General features: G+C 44.1%; 1 protein-coding gene across 1 annotated transcript in view; it reads left to right on the top strand.

Moving 5' to 3' along the window:
* Positions 1 to 1,231: 1,231 nt before the first annotated feature.
* LOC121232779 (E3 ubiquitin-protein ligase RNF38) overlaps positions 1,232 to 25,732 on the top strand; it is a 114,980-nt gene continuing 90,479 nt past the window's right edge. The window contains exon 1 of the mRNA XM_041121229.1: positions 1,232 to 1,294. The gene's annotated coding sequence lies outside the window, so the exon portion shown is untranslated. The remainder of the gene's footprint in view (positions 1,295 to 25,732) is intronic.

Genomic DNA, 25,732 nt, shown 5'->3' with positions numbered 1-25,732 from the left:
AATCTATCTACGCTTAATGGCCATTTATTACATTTATGTATTATTTAAATAGTCTGTAACAATTTAACAATTTCAGTGTATTGAAATAATGCATGAAGGGTGTTCAGACTAACAGGGACATTCTACCAATTTTTTTGACTATTTTTTTCTTTCCGAAAATACAGTTATGGGATTACTTGAGGAGGGAGTGCATAACTAAAAGACATGCTCTTGAGCATTCTTTCCATTTGAAAATGGAGGGATTAAAACTTTTCTAAAAAATTAACTTTGAAGATCACGTCATTGAACAAAATAAGTTTACAGCAAAGTGAATGTACTCACCAATTAACTGAAGCCCACATATGATTCTTGACTTTCTACTTTAAAAGCAAGAAAAAAATATTGAAAGCAATTTTAATGTCTAATAAATTTTTGTTTAACTAAAGTAGTGATGGCAATAAGGAATGACACATTATAAATTTTTTTTCCCAAATAACTGTGTTGGGAGAGGTGTCTAAGGACACCTTGCACTGGCAATGATTTCTGCCTGTGCCTGGTCTGTATTTTGTCAAGCATTCTTACAAGATCTTTGATCAGTCCTCTTATGGTCCAAAGCAATGTGGACCACAAAGATGTATAAAATTGCTGTATGTGAAATTACAAAATAAAACTATCCACATTTCAAAACTGCAAAAACAGTGAGAAATTTTTAGGGAAAAGCTTTAGGTACATCTTCCGCAAGGAAACCATGTAATAATGGTTTACAAATGAGACTGTTTTTTCTACTTTTTTTTTTTTTAAGTGTCTTTGCTCAATGGGAAGAGGGAGACTTTTTTTCCACAGTGTACAGGCTGTGTACATGTATTCATTTGCACATTAGCCAAAACCTGTTCCCAGCTACTAATTATTTTGGTTCAGTACAGCTTAGTCCTTACTTAAGTTTGTGCATATGCATTTTATTGCATATGTTTGTTTTGGATTTATGAACCAGTGCTAGTTTTGTTATCTTAAACATTTAAAAAAAAAAAATCTGGGTGACGTTACTGCTGGCACACTGAAAAATGTCTCTCTGCTGCTTATTGTCTTGAATATAAGAGCTGTCTGATACAGATGTTTGGCAAGTAAATATCTCTGCCATGTAAAAATAGTTTCTGGCTAGTACAGTTGTCTATATTTATTTTTAGTGTTCATAGGAACTGGGTTTTCATTTTAATGAATTTTTTCCTTCCCCGCTTCTCTTGTAGGTAGCATTGGCACTTCGTTTCAATGCCAGTCAATCCATCAAGATCACATTTGCAGCAATGACAGTGACAAGGTGAGATTTGCATAAGTGTTCCATTTACAGGGTGCATTTTTTTATGAATCACAGTGATTTTACTGTACTAATAGTGTTTGTTTTCCAGGCCCAGTAGCTAACTTTCAGTGTTACACTTTGAAATCTCTCTGGCTTTTTAAGAAGTATATGTACTTACTTCACTCAAGACAATCTTTTTAGTTGATTAAAGAGATATTTGTCTTGTAGCATATTTTTCTTCTTGCTCGCATTCCCTTGCTATTCTAAATATTTGTGGTTTACCATACTGACCCTCACAGGTAATAAAAGAGTGGTAATGTCATTGTTAATACATCAGGCACAGTAATGTGTCTTACTCCTATCATTTGTGTTTTCTGAGGTTTGAGCTAGTTAACAATGCTGAGAGTTTTTTTGCAATAGCTTGCTTTTCTATATTTGGAGATGGCAACTCCAGGTTTTACAGACAGGAACCTATTGTTCATTATTGTAGCTTTAAAATATCATCCTATCTAGCACCATCCAAGTGTTTTCTTAATCTTTTAGCAAGGGATCATGCTTGCACACTGGATTGCTTTCAGTCTGTAGAGATGTGCATTGGAATTGTTGTGTTCAGTGATATATCAGTAATGTATATGTGGGCTATATGATATATCAGTAATATACATGTGGAAAAGTTTTCAGGTTGGATTACTGTCAAGACTTGCTTTCACGTTTCTGTTCTTTTTTTTGTGATTTTTCCTTAACAGTTCCTCTCCTTAATATCACAAATTGATTAACATTAGTCCAATATGTAACGTATTGCATTATTTTCAAGTTTGACACTGTCTAATAAGCTTTCTTGCTGCCTTGAGAAGCCTGGGAAAGGGCATGTATTAGTCAAATTTAATTAATCTTTCTTGGAAGTTGGAATGCTAGCTGCCTGTCAGTGCTCTGATAACCACACAAATCCTTGTGTTTTGAATTGGTGGAATAACTTAAGAATCAGTTTGTTTATAGCATTTTCAGACCATTCCAAAACCAAGTTTCTTTTCAAAATGACTCTGCATTTTTTCATAATTTGGAAGTATGTCCAGATTTGGAGTCTAGTTAGCTTTCAAATATTGGAGAAACATGTTAGTTACAACTTGGTAAAAAAAATATTTAAAGTTTCCAGTTGATTTGGTGGTCATTGTCAGGGAGCAGCAACAACAGTAGCTGCTCCACAAGAGCAGGTGAGCTGGGAGCTGAGGGTGACATCAAGGCAGACAGAGGCAATAGCCTCAACAACAAGGGGTGCAGTCTCGCAACACCTGAACAAAGAAAGCAGAGCAGGTCTGGTGACAGCGACCAGGGTCAGTTACGGTCCAGTGATAAGCAAGGACATAGTGATAAGGCAGGTCCAAGGTCAAACCAGGAAATCAAGTCAGCAAGGCAAGGACAGGATCAACAAGGTACATGGCCAGGTACAAGTGTACATAGTATACCTACAGTGTAGCTCAGGCAAGGACCAAGGTCCAATGGCCTGAACTTAAACGCAGCTCCTGAGCGAAAGGGGTAGCCCCTGCACCGAGGCTTTTCCCAGCAGTCTGATCCCAGGTTATACAACCGTGCTATGTCAGAGCTGGCCTTGAGTGCAGGCAGACAAACCTTTGGTGGGGATGGGGGGAGAGGTTGCAGAGTCTGTTGGTGCACTCTGGGCCCTGGCAGTCATTCACTATAGTAGAGTAAGAGAGTTACTTTCCCTTATGGTGTTGGATCTATTTTCAAGGAAAGTTAGGGATTATGTTGTAGCTTTGCCTTATGTAATGCGCTTCTTCAATAGGAAGCCTTTGCTGTCTGTCTTGGAAACTTGACAGGGTTGAAGGTCACTTCTAGGTGATACATCAGAAGTGTGGAACAGATGGTGGAAATGTGGAAGAGAGAAAAGTATTAGAGCTGAATGAAGATTCTGTGGTTGGGATTCAGTTGTACAGTCACTGTGTGCTGTTGCATACTCACGCACTGAGTGTTATTTAAAGAAACTGATTTAATGCAGTCTTCTGCATAGGGTAATGCTCATTTGGGGAATCACTCAAACAGGATGGCCAGTTGTCTGGATGTTGACAGGTGTCTCAATTGCAAGGATCCTTGTAATGGCATCTTCAGCTGGATCAGATGAGACTCCCTAAACTGTTGCTCTGTAAATTCTCATAATCTAGCTGGCTCCTGGTCCTACAATACTGCTCTAGCATATGCATGATCAGTTTCTATTGAGTAGTTAAACTATCTTAACTATTGTCCTATCCAATAATAAACATATCTAAACATACAAATACCACCTATCAATTGGTCAGTTACTTTATCTGTGCAAAGCAGGAATTGCTGCTGGAGTTCCTGTCAATCTATTGATTATCTTATCAACATGAAGCCAGGACTGCCTGGGAAGGGGGTTCCTTTATCAATTGGTCAATTATCTCATCTAGGCAGAAACTGTCTGGGGGGTTCCTGGGAGTGTTCTATTGATGACTAAGTGGGCTGACTATGTACATAGACACAAGTTTTATACCCAGCTGCATTAATTATAATTGTAGCGTAAGTTTAAATTCCACAGGTTTTGCCACATTGCCAATACATCTGTTGGTAGTAATGTTTGTAGAAGACAGCAAAATGAAGATTCTTTAGATCCTTTTACATGTTGCATATTCATAAATTTCTTTTGTTCCTTGTGAGCTATATTCCAAGTGGATTCTTTGGGGAGAGGAGCAAGCAGTGGTAAATTCCTTTCAGAGCTACACTAATGTACAAACTTCCATATTGGAACTTCCTTCCTTTTTAACACTCCTCACTTCCTGCCATTATGGTGAAGATCATCTTTTTATTAGTGGTTGGGTTAAGAGAAAATTCTGGGAAGATAATAATGTATGTTCAATCAAAAAACTGTTTTACTTTCAGTTGGGAATTCCATTTTTGGCATGTCACAAAATTTTGGGAGGGTGGGGGAAAACACAGCAGGTTTAAATTCCAGAAGACTACATAACTTTTTTTGAGTTGCATGGCATATGATCTGTTTCCATATTGATAGAACAAAGGGACTAAAACTTTTTTGGTTTTCATGTTTGTTGGAAGGCAGGAGGGGGGAATCCACCTTTCTTATTGGTATTGATTCTGTATAAAATTAGAACACCAAGTTGTAAAAGCTGATAAAAGTAAAACTAGTCCAAAACACAAGAAGAATGCAATTTGGAAGCGTTGCAGAGATATATGTGGTTTTGTCCCCAAATGTCAGTTTTATCTTTGATTCTTCTATGAGAAAATGTGAAACTGTCTTGCACTTTATAGGAGAATCTGGCGATTACCCCAGTAAAATGATTGTTTCTTCTCAAGAATGTTCACAGTTCTACCAAACTTGAGCTAGAATACTGCTTTCTAAAAGCGGTAGGTTGCAGTAGTAGGGTATAATAGCAATCTCCTACCCTTTTTCTCCCAATATTATATGTGTGTCTATGTGAATAAGGATTTCCACACCAATTACTTCATTTTGTTGACTCAGCACACGTGTTGACTCATGAGCTTTGTCATCATGTTTCCCCCCCCCGTCCTGTTGAGGAAAGGGAGTGAGAGAGCAGCTTGGTGGGCACCTGGTGACCAGCCAAGGTCAACCCACCACAGGGCAGAAAGGAAAAGTGAAGGAGAATGGGATTTTAAAGGGGGGACATGCCTTGTCAACTTTGGTTGTTTATGGACACAAAGTTTCAGGCCTACACTTTCCTAGCGTATAATGCCAAAGGCTATGAAGCCTACTTTGTTGTTAGTCAGCTTCTGAAGGAAAGAATGGATGTGCAGTGGAGGTGGTAAACTCACATGCATAGACATTCCCCTGCTGAGTATATGTTTCACAGACTTCACATTTTTTACCCATGTAACTAAACAGCCTTCCCCATGTGCTGGGTATTGAGGGCTGCAAAGGTTATTTCTCCCATTTTTTCAATACTGCTGAAAATCAAAGCTATGTGAGCCCTTTTCCACAACTGGAATATTATGGGGTGCACAGCATGATGCTTGAGGAGAAAACACAATTCTTGGCATGGCATACAGCTAATCAGGAAAAGATTTCTGACTTTCAAAAAGAACTGTGTTACTATTGCCAGCAAGATATGAAAATTTTGCGGGAGGCCTGCAGACCATAGAGGAATGAGATTATGGTGATAACCTGGGCTGTCAGAGCCAAACATTCTCTAAACCCCTGATTACCGACACTATCCAGTGTGACTGCTTCCTGCTGCTTGGCTGTGTCTTTGTAGAAGAGCCTCATGGAGAAATGCGTGGACAATGTGTCATGTCTGTAATGGAGAAGCAAGTCAATGAAGCATTCAAGCATTGGAACAGGCTGCTCAGGGAAGTGGTTGAGTCACCATCCCTGGAGGTATTTAAAAGACATGTAGAGGTGGTGTTTAGGGACATGGTTTAGTGGTGGACTTGAGAGTGGTAGGTTTGTGGTTGGACTTGATGATCTTAAAGGTCTTTTCCAACCTAAATGATTCTATGATTCCATGATTCTATAAAGGTGTGATAAGGATAGCAGTTGTTACTCTGGCTTATTAGTTGGTCCTGTGGCATAATGTCCAGCTGGCTGAAAATAGAGGCTTAACAATTTCTAAACCCCCTTTCAAAAGCAGAATGGCCTTTCTAAACAGGCTATGGAATATACCTCCAATGTCCAGCCCATATATCACAGGAATGCCTTGAAAACCAGGGAGACCATTATCATCCAGGGGTCTGTATTAATTCATGTACAAGGCCAGTTCCTCATAGTTCTTTACTACTACCTATTTGGCATGGTTTCTAAAATTTCAGAGACTCCTGGGTCCACAGGTGCAGCTTCACAATCACCTTCACAAAGCCAAATGAGACATGCTTGTTTTGGTCAGTCTTTATTTCAATGCAGATTGTGTTGATGTACTGGCGGTTTACTGGCACAGTGCAGCTTATCATATGTCACCATAACATTCTCGTTATTACTGCTAGTGGGAACACAGCATGATAATGGAAACAAAAAGTCCCCAACAAGCTAGTGCTCTACAAGGTCCAAGGTTCAAGGGTGAAGTTCCAAAACACTGGAGGTGCCCACTGTCCTAAGTACTTGCCCATACTACCCCACACACCCTGCCACTCATAATTATCCAGCCTTGGGGCAGACCTCTGGGTGATCTTCTTAAATAGTTGTTTAACCCTAAACAAGACCTGAACTGCATTCAGGAACATGCTAGTTCCTAGCAATAGGACCATGATGATTTCAACATCCCAAGGGTATTCAAATTTTTCAAAATTCTCAAATGCTATTGTAATTAGCCTGGAGGAGAAGGGAAAGGGGAAGAAAGGTATCTCACCCATAGATTGGCTCTCCGAGGAGGAAACGTAAAAGGGTGTAATTATTAATAGTTTCCCACAGATGGTTCCCGAAGAATAGAGGTGACGACAAAGCTGGCAGAAGTGCTCACAAAGCCACTTTCCCTCATTTATCAGCATTCCTGGCTAACCAGGGAGGTACCAGCTGACTGGAGATTAGCAAATGTGACACCCATCTACAAGAAGGGCCAGAAGGAGGATCCGGGGAACTGCAGGCCTGTCAGTCTGACCTCAGTGCCAGGGAAGGTTATGGAGCAGATCATCTTGAGCGCCATCACGCGGCACGTACAGGACAACCAGGTGATCAGGCCCAGTCAGCATGGGTTTATGAAAGGCAGGTCCTGCTTGACTAACCTGATCTCCTTCTATGACAAGGTGACCTGCTTAGTGGACAAGGGAAAGGCTGTGGATGTTGTCTACCTGGACTTTAGTAAAGCCTTTGACACCATTTCCCACAGCATTGTCCTGGAGAAACTGGCTGCTCATGGCTTGGATGGGTGTACTGTTCATTGGATAAAAAACTGGCTGGATGTCTGGGCCTAAAGATCCAGTTGGTGTCCAGTCGCAAGTGGTGTTCCCCAGGGCTCAGTATTGGGGCCAGTTCTGTTTAATATCTTCATCAATGATCTGGATGTGGGGATCCAGTGTACCCTCAGTAAGTTTGCAGACGACACCAATTTGGGCGGGAGGGTTGATCTGCTTGAGGGTAGGAAATCTCTACAGAGGGATCTGGACAGGCTGGATCGATGGGCCAAGGCCAATTGTATGAGATTCAACAAGGCTAAGTGCCAGGTCCTGCATGTGGGTCACAGCAACCCCATGCAACACTACCACCTTGGGAAGAGTGTCTGGAAAGCTGCCTGGCAAAAAAGGACTGATTGACAGCCGGCTGAATATGAGCCAGCAGTGTGCCCAGGTGGCCAAGAAGGCCAATAGCATCCTGGCCTGTATCAGAAATAGCGTGGCCAGCAGGACTAGGGAAGAGATTGTCCCTTTGTACTCGGCACTGGTGAGGATGTACCTTGAATACTGTGTTCACTTTTGGGCCCCTCACTACAAGAAAGACATTGAGGTTCTGGAGCGTGTCCAAAGAAGGGCAACGAAGCTGGTGAAGGGTCTAGAGAACAAGTCTTATGAGGATTGGCTGAGGGAACTGGGGTTGTTTAGCCTGGAGAAAAGGAGGCTGAGGGGAGACCTTATCGCTCTCTACAACTACCTGAAAGGAGGTTGTAGCGAGGTGGGTATTGGTCTTTTTTCCCACGTAACATGTGATAGGATGAGAGGAACTGGCCTCAAGTTGTGCCAGGGGAGGTTTAGATTGGATATTAGGAAAAATTTCTTCACCGAAAGCATTGTCAAGCATTGGAACAGGCTGCCCAGGGAAGTGGTTGACTCACCATCCCTGGAGGTATTTAGAAGACATGTAGATGTGGCACTTAGGGACATGGTTTAGTTGTGGACTTGGCAGTGCTAGGCTTGTGGTTGGACTCGATGATCTTAAGGGTCTTTTCCAACCTAAATGTTTCTATGAGTCTATTAATTGATGGATAATACTTTAAGTAAGTCTTGTGATATTTGGGGTTTCCCTTAAATATCCCATTTCTGGGGTACTGTTTCTGCATGGAAGATATCAGAACATCGTCTGTTTTTAAATGAAGTTTGTTCGGCACCCAAGGATGGGGATGGTGACAGAGAGATAATGTGCAGGGTTTTTTCTGGATCTCAAAAAGAAAGGCCTGACAACAAAGGGCATAATAAAATAGCTGGTTTAATATTATAGAATATTCTAGAATAAGAAGAGGAATATTGATAGTGAGTAAATCTTAGGTCCCTTCAGATGCTGGGAACCTTGTTTTCGTGCAGCATCAGATGGACCCTGGATGGATTTTCCTATGGCATGCTGCACAGATCCTATTTGTGGAGAGGGTCTTCCTCCCTCCCATACCATGGTGCCTTATATCTTGTGTAACAAGATGAATCATATATCTTATCCTCACAGTTTGGAATGTTCTCTCTGTCATAACATCCACCAGCGTGCAGCACAGGCCAGCATAGGGCATTCCAGCAAATTCCCTTACCACAGCTCCTCATGCCAACATACGGGCTTCTCAAGCCCTAAGTACAAGGCCCAATAGGGCAGACATGGCTTGCCCAAGATCACTAAATCCTCAAATACAATGTCTTCTGCAAGGCAGTCAATACAAAGTTTATAGACAACATACCTGTGAAGAAGAACATAAAACCCCATCAAATATAACCAATAAGTTGGAGGAAAAAACATGACAAGAGGAAAAAAGAGACGTATATTTTTAAAATAAGTTTTTAAACCAAACTCCTCGATTTTTAGTGTCCAACCTATGATTTTGCAGAACTTTTGAGTTGGCTGTATAGTCAACACAAAGCTATGCAGACAAAGGGAATTTAGGTAACTTATTGGAGAATTTTGTACATAACATTGGTTGTAGTTTTTCACTCAGGCAGTCAGAATATTTAAGAAATCCTGAGCCTTATCAATAATGGAAAATGGAAAAAGTAGTACCTCCATCTTTCAGACATTTTGCAACATTTCTAAAACAAAGTTTGATAGATATCTGGCATATAAGAATGTAGAAGGGCACAAGTAGAATGGCTTATTTACGCTTTATGCACTTTTTGCTAATGAAAATTACTAGCAATGGAAGTGGTATCTCAGCTAAGTGAGAACAGAATCATCATACAATAAATTCCTTATATTTACTATTCCTATTATTAAGCTCAATATTTTGCAGTTTTTTACAATGTGAGTATTTCAGTATTAGCGTTGAACATTCCCTTAATGCCACTCAAAAATAATATCAATACTAATGCAATTTAACAAGTGAAGACAAATAGGGAAGACTGATGCTAATAAATTTGCACATTTCCATAACAAAACTAAATTTTGCTATGCATGTGTGTATCCAACAGTAGGCAATTACAATAAACTTCCTTTTTTGTCACATATGTGCATATCAGGCTTTTGAAAAGTGGTTTGGTTGCTGAAGAAAGGTCAACTTGCAGCTTTGGCATCACTGTTTGAAAATTCTAATCCACAACAGATCAGAAGCTTTTTACAATGGCACATTCCTCTGGGCTCCCTAACATCATTATGCAGTAACAGTGAAGAGGTACTCTCACAGCCAGTCTGTCACAAGTATAGTATTGATCCCTCCCCCTCTACCCTTTTTCCTCTAGGGTGACCAGTTTTGAAGGTGTTACTCAATGTTCTCAGCAGGAAACCTGACATTTAGCACTGACGATCCTGCTTACTGGAAATGAATTAAAACTCAGTATGAAGAAAGCTATATCCCTTTATTCTCGCTTGCTACATGAAGGAGTGTTTGCTGTTTAATTTACAGATATATGTTTGCTAGTGGATAGATCAGTCATAATGTAAAAGTGAAATTAGTGTTACTAAGGCTACTTAAGGATACTAAAGGAATGGATCTATGTGGTTTAGGGAAGAACAAATGTAGGAAAATAGAGGGATAAAGGGAATAAAAAGGGCCAATTGTGTGCAAACAGCTCCTGATCAGTACACTTGCCTGGCCATGCCCTGAACCTGATCAGCACCGTCTGTCCTGTCTTCTCATTAAACTCCATTTCTAACTCTTTTCCTGGGTGAGGGACTCTCTGTCCTGTGTGCAAGTGTGTTTATGGAGATCTAAGTGCCAGCAACTGGAGTGGGACCATCGGTCAGAGGGCCTGTGTGTCTGTGGTGCAAGCAACTGGAGCGAGTGTGGGTGTGTGATCACTAGTGAAAATCAATCCGGAGTAGCTGGTGAGTAGGTGAAGTGGCCTGGGAGCCAGGGGAGTGTTTGTGTGTCTCTAAGAGCAAGTCCACAGGGGGAGTTGGCTACCAGAGGGATCAGGGGAGTCCTGGCCAACTGCTGGAGAGCTCTGTGTGTGTGTATCTTTAAGTGAGGAGGTCTGCACTAGCAACTGGAGTGGGGCTGCAGCCTAGGGGGCTCTTATGTCCAGGTGCCAGCAATTGGGGAGACTGGGATCCAGGGACCAGCTACTGGGCAGTTGAGTGAGCCCAGCTCCTGGAAGGATCTACATTATACATATGTATATATACATTTCCCACTAATGGACCTTCATCCTGACTAGCCAGAGAGGGGAACAGGATGAAGTCATTGGTGCTGTTTGTGTTTGTGTGAGTACTGAGTGTTTCTGTCTGTGTTGAGCTCTGTAGACAGCAATGTGTGTATATGTATGTATATACATGTTGTATACGCGTGTGTGTGTGCGCGCGCGCGCGCCTCCTGGGAATACATTCTCAGTATTGCTGTTGGTTGGACCTGGTGACATACAGCTGTAGCAGCCCGTGGTGGGTTGACCCTGGCTGGATGCCAGGTGCCCACCAAAGCCACTCTATCACTCCCCCTCCTCAGCTGGACAGGGGAGAGAAAATATAACAAAGGCCTTGTGGGTCGAGATAAGGACAGGGAGAGATCACTCAACCAATTACTGTCATGGGCAAAACATACTCAACTTAGGGAAAATTAACTTAATTTATTGCCGGTCAACCAGAGTAGGGTAATGAGAAATAAAACCATTATACCCTTGTCGAATCTGATCTGTGGTCATTTTAATCCCCATTGGCCAAAAGGTCAACACTTCCGTGTACCTGGCGCATCTTGGATTGGTCAGTTCAATTTTCAACCGGTGGCCTCTAGGGTTTGGGTTTTTTTTCCTCTCCTCCCTGCCTGGAGAAGTTTTGTTTCCTGTCAGGGCGGGTGTACCTGCCACAGCTTTAGTCATAAGCAAATTACTGGGATTCCAGTAGCACTGGTACCGTTTCACATGAGTTACGATTCAGATAAGGAAGGCTCCAAGGCTGTCAGGAGAGGACTGAGATATGTCCCAAGGTTGTCAGGAAATGACTAATTATCCCTACTCACGTCCCCAGCCTCCACCGGGCAACAGGAGTCCTTGGTAGAGTCAGTGCAGCTCCCTGTCAGCCATGCAAGAGTTCCTGGTACGATCAAGGGGCACTTAACCTCCCAACTCATTACACTTATGCTAAGGCCTAGCGAGACTTCGCAAGTTCTTAGATCAGCCCAGAGAGGGGGAATAGAATCATAGAATCATTTAGGTTGGAAAAGACCTTCAAGATCATCAAGTCCAACCATCATCCATGCCCACTAAACCATGTTCTGGAGTACCTCATCTATGCGCTTTTTGAATACCTCCAGGGATGGTGACTCAACCACTTCCTGGGCAGCCTATTCCAATGTCTGACAACCCTTTCAGTAAAGAAATTTTTCCTAATATCCAACCTAAACCTCCCCTGACGCAACTTGAGGCCATTTCCTCTTGTCCTATCTCCAGCCACCTGACAGAAGAGACCAGCACCTGCCTCACTACAACCCCCTTTCAGGTAGTTGTAGAGAGCGATAAGGTCTCCCCTCAGCCTCCTTTTCTCCAAATTAAACAACCCCAGTTCCCTCAGCCGCTCCTCATAAGACTTGTGCTCCAGGCCCCTCACCAACTTGGTTGTCCTTCTCTGGACATGCTCCAACACCTCAATGTCTTTCCTGTAGTGAGGGGCCCAAAAGTGAACACAGTACTCGAGGTGCGGCCTCACCAGTGCTGAGTACAGGGGAACAATCACCTCCCTGCTCCTGCTGGCCACACTATTTCTGATACAGGCTAGGATGCCGTTGGCCTTCTTGGCCACCTGGGCACACTGCTGGCTCATATTCAGCCGCCTGTCAACCAGCACGCCCAGGTCTTTTTCTGCTGGGCAGCTTTCCAGCCACTCTTCCCCAAGCCTGTAGCGTTGCATGGGGTTGTTGTGACTGAAGTGCAGGACCCGGCACTTGGCCTTGTTGAATCTCATACAATTGGCCTCGGCCCATTGATCCAGCCTGTCCAGATCCCTCTGTAGAGCCTTCCTACCCTCAAGCAGATCGACCCTACCTCCCAACTTGGTGTCGTCTGCAAACTTGCTGAGGGTGCACTCAATCCCCTCATCCAGATCATTGATAAAGATATTAAACATAACGGGGCCCAACACTGAGCCCTGGGGAACACCACTTGTGACCCACTGCCAACTGGATTTCACCCCATTCACCACAACCTTCTGGGCTCGTCCATCCAGCCAGTTTTTCACCCAGCGAAGAGTACACTTGTCCAAGCCATGAGATGCCAGCTTCTCAAGGAGTATGCCATGAGAGACAGTGTCAAAGGCCTTGCTGAAGTCAAGGTAGATAACATCCACAGCCTTTCCCTCATCCACTAGGCGGGTCACCTGGTCATAGAAGGAGATCAGGTTGGTCAAGCAGGACCTGCCTTTCATAAACCCATGCTGACTGGGCCTGATCCCCTGCTTGTCCTGGACTTGCCATGTGAGTTCTCTCAAGACAAACCGTTCCATAATCTTCCCCGGTACCGAGGTCAGGCTGACAAGAAATGCATCACCACATGCTCTTCATAGGACATGCCTTCCAGCCCCTTCACCAGCTTTGTTGCCCTCCTCTGGACGCATTCAAGGACCTTAACATCCTTCTTAAATTGTGAGGCCCACAGTACTGCACACAGTACTCAAGGTGAGGCCACATCAATGCTAAATACAGAGGGGTGATCACTTTGTTTGACCGGCTGGTTATACTGTGTTTAATGCACCCCAGAATGCGGTTTGCCCTCTTGGCTGCCAGGGCCCACTGCTGACTCCTATTGAGCCTGCTGTTAACCAGCACCCCCAGATCCCTTTCTGCAGGGCTGCTCTCCAGCCACTCCTCTCCCAATTTATCCTTGCATCTGGCGTTACTCCATCCCAGGTGCAGAATTTGGCATTTCTTCTTGTTAAATTTCATGCCAATCTATCTAGACCCCCCTGCAAGGTCTCTTGTCCCTCAAGAGAGTCAACAGTACCTCCCAATTTAGTATCATCAGCAAATTTGCTAAAGGTTCATTCAACTCCTGCATCCAGATCATTGATAAAAATATTGAACAGAACTGGCCTTGAACCCTGAGGAGCACTGCTGGTAACTGGTCACCAGCCAGATGTAGCTGCATTCACTACAACCCTTTGAGCCCTGCCACTCAGCCAGTTCTTCACACAGCGCACCGTGTTCCTGCTCATCTCACAGTTGGACAACTTGTCCAGAAGTATGCTGTGAGGGACAGTATCAAAAGCCTTACTAAAATCCAGAAAAGCTACATCCACTGCCTTCCCTTCACCCACTAGGCAGGTGACCTTATTGTAGAAGGATATCATATCGGTTAAACAGGACTTTCCCTTTGTGAACCTGTGTTGACTGTGCCTGATGATTGTATTGTTCTTTAAATGCCTTTCAATAGTACCCAGTACGATCTTCTCCATAGTTTTTCCAGGTACTGAGGTTAGACGAACAGGTCTGTAGTTTCCTGTGTCTTCCCTCACACCCTTCTTGTAAATTGGAAAAACATTGGCTAGCTTCCAGTCAGCAGGGACCTCCCCAGACTCCCAAGACCTTTGGTAGATGATCATGAGGGGTCCTGCTGTAACATTCACTAGCTCCTTCAGTACTCTGGGATGAATCCCATCAGGCCCCATGGACTTGTGAACATTCAGCTGATACAGCTGGTCCTTTACAATTTCAGTGTCCACAAATGGAACGTCACCATTCCTGCACTCATTGTCCTCCGACTCAGAGGACCGGCCAGCCCAAGGTCTATCATTGATATTAAAGACTGAGTTAAAAAAAGCATTGAATGCATCTACTTTTTCTTCATCCGTATTTGTCAGGTGACCATCTTCAAGAAGTATCGGTCCAATGTTTTCTTTAGACCTCCTCTTGCTATTAACATACATAAAAAAGCCTTTCTTGCTTTCTGATACAACTCTGGCCAGTTTCAACTCTAGTTGAACTTTGGCCTTTCACGTCTTCTCTTTGCACATGCAAACCATGGCTCTGTAATCTTCCTGCAAAGCCTGACCTTGCTTCCAGAGATCATACCATTTCTTTTTCCTCCTGAGTTCCAAGAGGAGTTCCCTGTTCAGCCAAGCTGGTCTTCTGCCCCGCTTGCTTGACTTGCAACACACTGGAATTGCCTGCTCCTGTACTTCTAAAAGGTGGTTCTTGAAAACTGACTCATGGACTCCTAAGCCCTCAAAAGCAGATTCCCAGGGGACACTGCTAAGTAGCTCCCTGAGTAGCTTAAAGCTTGCTCTCTTGAAATGCAGGGTAGCAACTCTACTGTCCTTTTTTCTCATTACAATGAACATTTTAAACTCAACCATTTTGTGATCACTGTGGCCAAGACAGCCACCTATCAACCACCACATCTTCCACAAGTCCTTCTCTATTCACAAACAACAACTCTAGGAGGGCATCTTTCCTATTTGGCTCACTGAGTACTTGTGACAAGAAATTATCTTCCACAAACTTCAGGAATTTCCCAGGCTTGCTTGTCACAACAGTACAATATTATCAGTTGATGTCTGGGAAGTTGAAATCTCCCATAAGGACAAGGGCTACTGTGGTGGGTTGACCCTGGCTGGATGCCAGGTGCCCACCAAAGCTGCTCTATCACTCCCCCTCCTCAGCTGGACAGGGGAGAGAAAATATAACAAAAGGCTCGTGGGTCAAGATAAGGACAGGGAGAGATCACTCACCAATTACTGTCATGGGCAAAACAGACTCGACTTGGGGAAATTAGTTTAATTTATTACCAATCCAATCAGAGTAGGGTAATGAGAAATAAAACCAAATCTCAAAACACCTTCCCTCCACCCCTCCCTTCTTCCCAGGCACAGCTTCACTCATGGATTCTCTACCTACCCCCCCAGCGGTGTAGGGGGATGGGGAATGGGGGTTACGGCCAGTTCATCACACGTTGTTTCTGCCGCTTCATCCTCCTCAGGGGGAGGACTCATCACACTCTTCCCCTGCTCCAGCGTGGGGTCCCTCCCACGGGAGACAGTCCTCCACAAACTTCTCCAATGTGGGTCCTTCCCACGGGCTGCAGTTCTTCACGAACTGCTCCAGCATGGGTCCCTTCCATGGCGTGCAGTCCTTCAGGAACAGACTGCTCCAGCGTGGGTCCCCCACGGGGTCACAAGTCCTGCCAGAAAACCTGATCCAGCATGGGCTCCTCTCTCCATGGGTCTGCAGGTCCTGCCAGGAGCCTGCTCCAGCGCAGGCTTGCCACAGGGTCACAGCCTCCTTCAGGTGCATCCACCTGCTCCACTGTGGACCTCCATGGGCTGCAGGGGGACAGCCTGCCTCACCATGGTCTTCACCACGGGCTGCAGGGAAATCTCTGCTCTGGTGCCTGGAGCACCTCCTCCCCCTCCTTCTTCACTGACCTTGGTGACTGCGGGGTTGTTTCTCTTACATGTTCTCACTCCTCTCTCCGGCTGCAGTTTCTGTGCCGCAGCAACTTTTTTCCCTTTTTAAATATGTTAGGGAAAGCTTCTAGCAGCTCCTCACAGAAGCCACCCCTGTACCCCCTGCTACCAAAACCTTGCCACACAAACCCACTACACAGCCTCACCTCTGTTGGGCTATCAGATTCGGCTCTCCCTAACATTGCTGGAAGGTAATTATGGACTTCATTTAAGGAACAGACAGCACGAGTAGATGAACTACTGAGAAATAGTCTGTTTTCAAACAAGTGTCCTTAGTTATAAAAGAATGCTGAAAATTAGGAGACTTGACTGACACTTGACATTAGGAAGCATTTCTTTACAGAGAGGGTAGTCAAACACTGGAAGAGGCTTCCTAGAGAGGTGGTCGATACCCCAAGCCTGTCAGTGTTTAAGAGGCATTTGGACAATGCCCTTAATAATATGCTTTAAGTTTTGGTCAGCCCTGAATTGGTCAGGCAATTGGACTAGATGATCATTGTAGGTCGCTTCCAACTGAAATATTCTATTCTATTCTATTCTATTCTATTCTATTCTATTCCAGAAAATGTGATATGCAGGAAGAATTTTCTCCAAAGTTCTATTACTTATGACTTACAGATCTGCCCAGATATAGCACACTCTGACAGAAGAGTCTCCACTCAAAATAGTTTATAGTCTGTATTAAAACATGAGACTTGCAAAAAACCTTAGGTGAAGAGAATAGCATAAGGACAACAATACTTTAGTTAACTAGTTATTTAATTTTAGTCTCATTCTAAGTATATGAAACTGCTGTTCATAAATAATATGAATAAGAAGGTTTTGAAAAATGTGGCTCAGCAGCACTGGAAGAGATGGGCTTGCAATTAAATTTTTAAACATCCCAAGCTCACACTCACAGGTTTTTCTTTTATACTTGTGGTGGATTCACCGCAGCCAGCAGTCAAGCACCCACACAGCCACTTGCTCACTTTCCCCGCCGCTGACCCAGTACATTACTAAAAATTTAAGGTGTGATTGCCTTGTTTCCCTATCTCTATGAACTACTGTAGAACTTTCAGGATGACTGAGATTCTGCAAGTGAAATATGACTGAGATGGGAATTGATTTTTATTCAGAATTGTTCGGTTTATAAAATATATTGTAGATGAGCACACATACATCCCTACCTCAATCCCCTAGCAAGTCCAAGTAAAACCCAAAATAACACCTGACAGCTACACAGTCATTAAAAAAACCACACACTGAGCCTTTTGTTTTTTTAAAACTTATCTGTATATCACTCTCGTGGTTTAACCCCAGCCAGCAACTAAGCACCATGCAGCCACTCATTCACACACACCCCCCACCCACCCAGTGGACAATCACAAAGCAGCAAAACCAAGAATGCGTTTTGAGAAGACACAGGTCACCCTAAGGTTGCAAAGAAAATTTAAGAAATAATGCATAGCTGAGAGAAAGAGACCATGAACTGTCTCTGGAGAAGAAAAATAACAACATATAGCCAGAGGAATTCCTATGACTGTAATACAACCCACTAGATACAAGAAACTCATAATTAAAACAAACATGACAATTCCCTTTGTTCTCTTCAATGAAAGAAAAAAAACTTGATCCTGACACCAAAAGTTTTTGTTAAAACAATGGTCACATTTTTCAGATTTCTTCATCAGCTTGCAGTCCAAAATGCAACCAAGAGTTTTGTCTTTAAGTTACACAACTGTGCCTTTAAGACCTGCTGTTTATGTTTCTATCCATGTTCACATAAAAAGAATCACAGAATAACTAAGATTGGAAGGGACCACTGGAAGTCTTTGGTTCAACCCCTTATTCAAAGCAGGGCCAACTTAAAGCAAGTTGTCAGGGCCTTGTCCAGTCACAGTTTAAACATCTCTAAGGATGTAGGTCCCACAGCCTCTCCGTGCCCCTGTTCTGTTTGACCACACTCATGGTAATAAATAAATAATTCCTAAAATCTAATGGGTATTTCCCTTGTTGCAACTTGAGTCCATTGCCTCTGTCGTGGTTTAATCCCAGCCAGCAACTAAGCACCACGCAGCCACTCACTCACTTCCCCCCCACCTAGTGGGATGGGGGAGAGAATCGGGGAAAAAAACCCCAAACTCGTGGGTTGAGATAAGAACAGTTTAATAGGACAGAAAGGAAGAAAATAAGAAATATAATAATAACAATAATAAAATGACAATAATAATAATAAAAGGATTGGAATATACAAAACAAGTGATGCACAGTGCAATTGCTCACTACTCACCAACCGATGCCCAGTTAGTTCCCGAGCAGCGATCCCCCCCCAGGCCAACTCCCCCCGTATAGTTTATATACTAGTGTCGTGGTACAAAGCCGCTCGCTCACTCCTCCCCCCCCCCCCCCGGCCACGGTGGGATGAGGGGGAGAAAATATAAAGAAACACTAGTGGGTCGAGACAAGGCCAGTGAGGGATCACTCACCACTTATAGTCACGGGCAAAAGACAGACTCAACTTGGGGAAAAAAACAAAATCAATTTAATTTACTACAAATCAAATCAAAACAAGGATAATGAGAAGTAAAACCAAAACCTTAGAACACCTTCCCCCCACCCCTCCTTCCTTCCCGGCTCAACTCCACTCCTGGTTTTCTCTACCTCCTCCCCCCAGCAGCACAGGGGGATGGGGAATGGGGGTTGTGGTCAGTTCATAGCACATTGTGTCTGCCACTCCTTCCTCCTCAGGGGGAGGACTCCTCATTCTTCCCCTGCTCCAGCGTGGGGTCCCTCCCATGGGAGACAGCCCTTCACAAACTTCTCCAGCATGGGTCCTTTTCACGGGCCGCAGATCTTCAGGCACAGGCTGCTCCAGCACAGGCTTTCCCATGGAGTCACAGCCATCTTCGGGGGCATCCACCTGCTCTGGCGTGGGGTCCTCCACAGGCTGCGGTGGGCATCTGCTCCACCGTTCACTACCATGGGCTGTGGGGGGACAGCCTGCCGTCTCACCATGGGCTGCAGGGGCATCACCTCCTCCAGCGCCCCTCCTCCCCCTCCTTCTTCACTGACCTTGGTATCTGCATAGGTGTTTCTCTCACATTCCAATCTCCTCCTCCACTGCAGGTTCCCCTTCTTAAATATGTTACCACAGAGGCGCTACCACCATCACTGATGGGTCAGCCTTGTCCAGAGGCGGGTCCGACTTGGAGCCGGGGAAAATTCTAGCAGCTTCTCACAGAGGCCACCCCTGTAACCCCTCCCCCACTACCAAAACCCCGCCACACAAACCCAAAACAACTAGGCGTGATGTCACATGGTATGGAATACCTCATTGGCCACTTTGGATCAGCTGCCCTGGCTGTGTCCCCTCCCAACTTCTTGTGCCCCTCCAGCCTTCTTGCTGGCTGGGCATGAGAAGCTGAAAAATCCTTGACTTTAGACTAAACACTACTTAGCAACAACTGAAAACATCAGTGTTATCAACATTCTTATACTAAATCCAAAACATAGCACTATACCAGCTCCTAGGAAGACAATTAACTATCCCAGCCAAAACCAGGACACTTTCTTTTCAGGTCACACCTGTATAAGCACACTCTTTTTCTAATACTTATGCTGTATCAACATATGAGAAGAAAAAAGTATTTTCCCCTCTTGACTTTACAGTCTTTCTGACTACATTTCACCTCTTTTCACACCCTTATTTTAAAGTTACATGCCACAAGCTGGAGTTTCTTCTCCTACTAAACCCTTACTCAAGCAGTTGCCATTACTAACCCTAGTAATGATTAGGCAGGAAAATAGGTGAAATATCAAAAGAAAAGAACGATGTAATACCTGGGGGAATGCCAAATTTGAATATCTATCTTGTTTGTTTTTCACAGAATGGTTGAGGTTGAAAGGGACCTCTGGAGGTCATCTAGTCCAACCCCCCTGCTCAGGCAGGGCCACCTAGAACTAGTTGCCCAGGACTATGTCCAGATGTCTTTTTAATATCTCCAAGGAGGGAGACTCCAAAACCTCTCTGGGCAACCAGAGTGCTCAGTCACCCTCACAGTAATAAAGTGTTTCCTAATATTTAGACGGAACCTCCTGTGTTTCACTTTGTGCCCATTGCCTCTTGTCCTGTCACTGGGTGACACTGAAGAGAGCCTGTCTCCATCTTCTTTGCAGCCTCCCTTCAGATATTTGTATACAATAATAGAGATCCCCCCGAGCCTTGTCTTCTCTAGGCTGAACAGTCCCAGCTCTCTCAACCCTTCCTGATAGGAGAGATTCTTCAGTCCCCTAACCATCTTAATGACCCTTTGCTGGAATGTCTCCAGTATGTCCATTTCTCTCGTACTGAGGAGCCCAGAACTGGAAACAGGACTCCACGTGTGGCCTCAGCAATGCTGAGGAGAGGGGAAGGATCACCCCCCTCGACCTGCTGGCAACACTCCTCATGTAGCCCAGATTAGTATCAGCCTTCTTTGCAGCAAGGGCACGCTGCTGGCTCATGTTCAACTTGGTGTCCACCAGGATCCCCAGGTCTTTTTCTGCCAAGCTGCTTTCCAGCTGAGTGGCCCCCAGCATGTACTGGTGCCTGGGGTTGTTCCTCCCCAGGTGCAGGATTTTGTACTTCTTGTTGAACTGCATGAGGTTCCTGTCAGCTCATTTCTCCTGCCTGTCCAGGTGCCTCTGGATGGCAGCACAACCCTCTGGCATATCATCCCAGTTCTGTGTCATCAGCAAACTTGCTGAGGGTACACTCTGCCCCAGCATCCAGATCATTAATTAACATGTTTAACAGGATTGGACCTAGTATTGATCCGTTTTAGCATTGTTTCCTTAAAATGAAGCCGGTGTGAACACAATTATCCACTCTGGTCAGCTTATACAGTCTGATCTCATAGCTGACCCTGCTTTGAGCAAGAGGTTGGACTAGACAACTCCCCAGATCCCTTCCAACCTGAATTATCCTATGATTCTATGATGCATGTATTTGCTCATCCTCCAATCACTTTTGAATTCCTTCATAAACTGAAATTCAACGTGAAAGAACAAAGGAGAAGTCAGAGATAGGTCTATTCTTAGAGTTTCATGAAACCACATGCCCAGGTAATGGGCAATTCTCCAAGAAAGGCTCCCACTTCCATAAGATCTGCCTCCTTAAACAGCAGTAAACCCCATCTGGAGAAGTGCCCCAGCCATGAGAAAAAGCTTAAATCAGAATATGCATCTTGTTACATGTTAGAGAATCTTGCCAAAGACAAAGCACTAGGAAACTAGACTTCATTACTTCTGCCACTTAGAGTGGTTTATTTAAATTTATCTTATTGTTGCAACAAAATGAATGTAGGACAAAAATGACTAGTGGCCCGCCTCAGAACACTCAGGCTAGGGAGAAGTAACTTTTTACACCAAGCTGACTGGAGATAAGACAAAAATATATGCAAGAAAGGTAGATAAGGCATGGAAACATGGCATGCTGTGGACTCCTAAATGCAAAAGGAAGAACAATGTAGGAAGGAGACAGAGGGTTCAGTGAAGCTGGAAGACCAGCAAAATAAAGCAAAGGGATAAAATATTCACCACTCCACCTATATCATTGTTGTGGTTTAACCCCGGCCAGCAACTAAACACCACACAGCCGCTCGCTCACTCCCACCCCCAGTGGGATGGGGGGAGAATCGGAAGGGTAAAAGTAAGAAAATTCACAGGTTGAGATAAAAACAGTTTAATAATTAAAGATAAATAATAATTAAAAATAAAATTGTAAGGAAAACAGAAAAAAATAACAAAGAGAGAGGAAAATAAAACCTAAGACAGACAAGTGATGCAAAAGAAAACAATTGCTCACCACCAACTGACTGATGCCCAGCCAGTCCCCAAGCTGCTACCCCCCCTCACCAACCTCCCCCCCAGTTTTATTGCCGAGCATGATGTCATATGGTATGGAATATCCCTTTGGCCAGTTGGGGCCAGCTGTCCCAGCTGTGTCCCCTCCCAAATTTTTGTGCACCTCCAACCTACTCGCTGGCGGGGCGGATTGAGAAGCAGAAAAGGCCATGATGCTGTGCAAGCACTGTTCAGCAGTAACTAAATCATCAGTGTGTTATCAACACTATTTTCAGCACAAATCCAAAACATAGCCCCATACAAGCTACTATGAAAAATTTAACTCTATCCCAGCCAAAACCAGTACAATCTTGTACCTTCCTTTTGATAGACATCTCCTGCTGCTGCTATCATAATTTAGTGCCCAAGAAATGTGGCAGAGGTAAAATGAACATGCTTTCTACAGCACAGATGTTACTCTTGGGGAAATGGTTATTTTATTTTTTGTATTTGGAGTACATTACTTCAAAAACAGCAGAAACGCAAATTGCTATGTGGTTAGCCTTCATCACCATCCAAAATTACTAATTATTTTCAAGTTTTGAATAGCTATACTAAGTGCTAACTGCCTTTTGTTAAGCAATACTATTGACATTCCAATTTCTTTTCCATTTGAAAGAAAATAAAGCAGCTTTCTGAACTATATATAATTATGTTTTAAAATTATATTTATATTTGTATTATTATATTATAATTATTTTTTTCCACTAAAAATAAAGAAGTTGGAGCTGAGCTTCAAGTCATTTTATAAATTTTCATAAAACCACCCAAAAAACCATGGTGGCTCTCTTTGGTTTCAACTAAAAAATAAATTGATAAATAAATTCCCATGTGATCATGTTGCATTAAAGGGTAAAGAGGTTTGGCAGAAAATAACCCCCCTTGCATTCCAGCTTATCCTCAGATGTCAGAGGGGCTGGGGGTGGCTAGGTTTAATTTCTGAGTGATGTCCAATACAACGCTATAAGTCCGGTCGCATTCAATATGCTGAACTATCACGATGACAGATGCACTTAATAGCATACTGCACTCTCGGCTTAGCCGCATTCAACGCACAAGAACTACCAGACTTAGGGAGTTTGGTTGCATTAATGAACTATCACGACTAGATTAATGAGCAGCGCAGTTTATTAAAGCAACAGTACAGGTTCTTTTGGCTTGCCAGTGATAAAGACACTGTCTGCAAAGCACATGCAAATAATAATACAGTCGACTACAAGCACACTAAATTATGGAAAAACTCTATAGAGATTTCTAAGTTTCCCGGGGAAGCACTCGGTATAACCGAGGGTTCGATTCTTACCCAATAGGCGTCCCTATGGCGGGGGGGAAGAGAGGTTCAGCCCGTCGACTGATCCCAGAAGTGAGCAATGTCCTCCCAACTTGTCTGTGATGGTGTCTTCCTTAATAGTCTTCCTCTTTTTGGGCCTTTTTATCCTATTTTTCCTTTTAGGTGGAGCTTGAGTGACTCTAGTCATACATACCTTTACTTTGATTGGTATAAAGTTCTCTCGCTTTGCTTTTAAAGGTATATGCTAGAAAAAATTCAGAGCGCATTCTCCATGGAGGGGTGGTCGCACCTTGGAGGCGGGTAACTTCTGGGATGGAGGTGTGTTTTGGTATTATAATGATATTAAAATGAGCAAAGTTCACCCAAAGGACATGGTGTTACATGTCAGTACCCCAGAACTGGGCACGTGTGATATAAATCAGAAGTAGGGCAGTAGGTTGACAGAACCCCCATTATTTTACCTCCTTGCTTCAGTGGATTCAATGCAGGGACCTAGAGTTCTTGTTCCTATCGTTCCAGTTCCCTATCCCTGCGATCACAGAGCCTGGCCGCGGCGTCTCTATTCCGCTCCACCCTCCGTGTTACTTTTCAGAGTCAGCACACCAAGTTCCCCTGGTGTTGCCAACATCTAAAAGTTGCAGGTTATGTTGCTTAGGGAACTACCATGGAACCGATTCTTTACGTGTCCATTGTATTCCACCCTGGATGTTCACCTTCCCTTGAAGGGGGGGTGTCATATCAATAAGTCACCTCCAGCAATCATCCCACACATCATTACAGCAAGGTTATAAGAGCATGCTGGGAAACTGTAATAGGTGAACATGGCAAGGTTTTGGTAACGGGAGGGGGCTGCAGGGGTGTCCTCTGTGAGAAGAGGTCAGGGGCTGCCCTCATGTGAGACACAGATGGTTCTGGCCATCTCCATAATGGACCCACTGCTGGCTGAAGATGAGCCAATCAGTGAAGCTGGTGGCGTCTCTGTGAAAACATATTTAAAGGGCAAAACCACTAGACAGGCAGAGGAGAAGAGAAAACAGAGCAAGAAACAGCAATGCTAACACCAAGGTCAGAGATAGAGGAGGGGGAGGAGGTGCTCCAGGTGCCGGAACAGATATTCCTCTGCAGTTCATGGAAGATACCAACAGAGCAAATATTCACACTGCAGCCTGTGGAGGAGCCCATGCCAATGTAGTTGGATATTTCCTGAAGGAATAGAGGCCTGTGGAGAACCCATGCTGGAGCAAGTTTTTTTCCTGAAGGACTGCAGCCCATGGAAGGATCCACACTGCAGCAGAAGAAAAGTGTGAGGAGGAAGGATCAGCAGAGAAGAACTGTTATGTACTTATCATAACCCCCCATCCCCCAGTGCTGCTCAGCAGGGGGAAGCAAGGTGTTGTTTTAATTTTTTTGTTCTTTGCTTCTCACTATCCAAATCTATTTTAATTGGCAATAAATTCATTTTCCCCAAGTCAAATCCATTTTGCCAGTGACAGTAATCATTAAGTGATCTCCCTGTCTTTATCACAACCCATGAACTTTTTTATCTTATTTTCTCCTCCATTTTCTGTTGAGCAAGTGGAGTGAGAGTGCAGCTGGGTGGGCGTCTGTCTGCGGGCCAAGGTTAACCCACCACAGGAACTAACAAGACATTACTGGCAGAAATATATTTTATGTATTTTAAGATATTTTTTTTTAATCTTTCAGATTCAACTAACCTTTGGAAGAACTAGCTATATCTGTTACAGGAAAGTATATCATGCCAGATCCGACACCCTGAGAGGCAAGGCTGCTGCAGCTCCATGCACCAAGTACAACCAATAGCAAGGCTGAAAATTTACTCCCAGTAGACATGCACACACACACACAGAGCACATGTATACACAGCCAGCCACACAGATCACAGATAGACACTCAGAGCACTTGCATGAACACAGACAGCACCAATGGCCTCATCCCGCTTCCCTCTCTGGCTGAGAAAGATAGAGGTCCACTAGCGAGAGAAAATATACATGTATACAAAGTGGAGCCCCTCCAGCAGTTGACCTCAGACACTCAGTCTGCCCAGTAGCTGCCCTCTGGATCCCAGTCCTCCCAGTTGCTGTCACCTGGACATACGAGTCCCTGAAGCTGCAGCCCCACTCCAGTTGCTGGTATAGACCATCTTATACACATGCATGCGCACACACACATGCACCGCACTGGCCAGGAAACCCCTGGTCCCCCACAGCTGCTCCCCTGCCCCCCATGCTCCCTGCCTTAGAAACACACAGGCGCTCTCACACCCAGAGCTGGCCCTTAGAGACCCACACACACCCCTGGCCCCCAGGTCACTTCACCTACTCAACAGCGAGTCCAGCTTGATCTTCACTAACAATCACACACTCACACACCTGCACTTGCTGGCACCACAGACCCCCATACACACACATGCACATGGAATAAAGAACCCTTTACCAGAAAGTAGTTGAAGGCAGAGCTTAATAAAGAGACAGGACAGATGGAGATGATCAGGTGCAGGGCATGGCCAGGCAAGTATACTGAACAGCAGCTGTTTATATGCAACTGGCCCTTTTTATCC

This window comes from Aquila chrysaetos, chromosome W (genome assembly GCF_900496995.4).
Source record: "Aquila chrysaetos chrysaetos chromosome W, bAquChr1.4, whole genome shotgun sequence".
Taxonomy (NCBI): domain Eukaryota; kingdom Metazoa; phylum Chordata; class Aves; order Accipitriformes; family Accipitridae; genus Aquila; species Aquila chrysaetos.
Note: the sequence above shows the minus strand (reverse complement) of the source record. Positions and strands in the feature narration are given on the sequence as shown.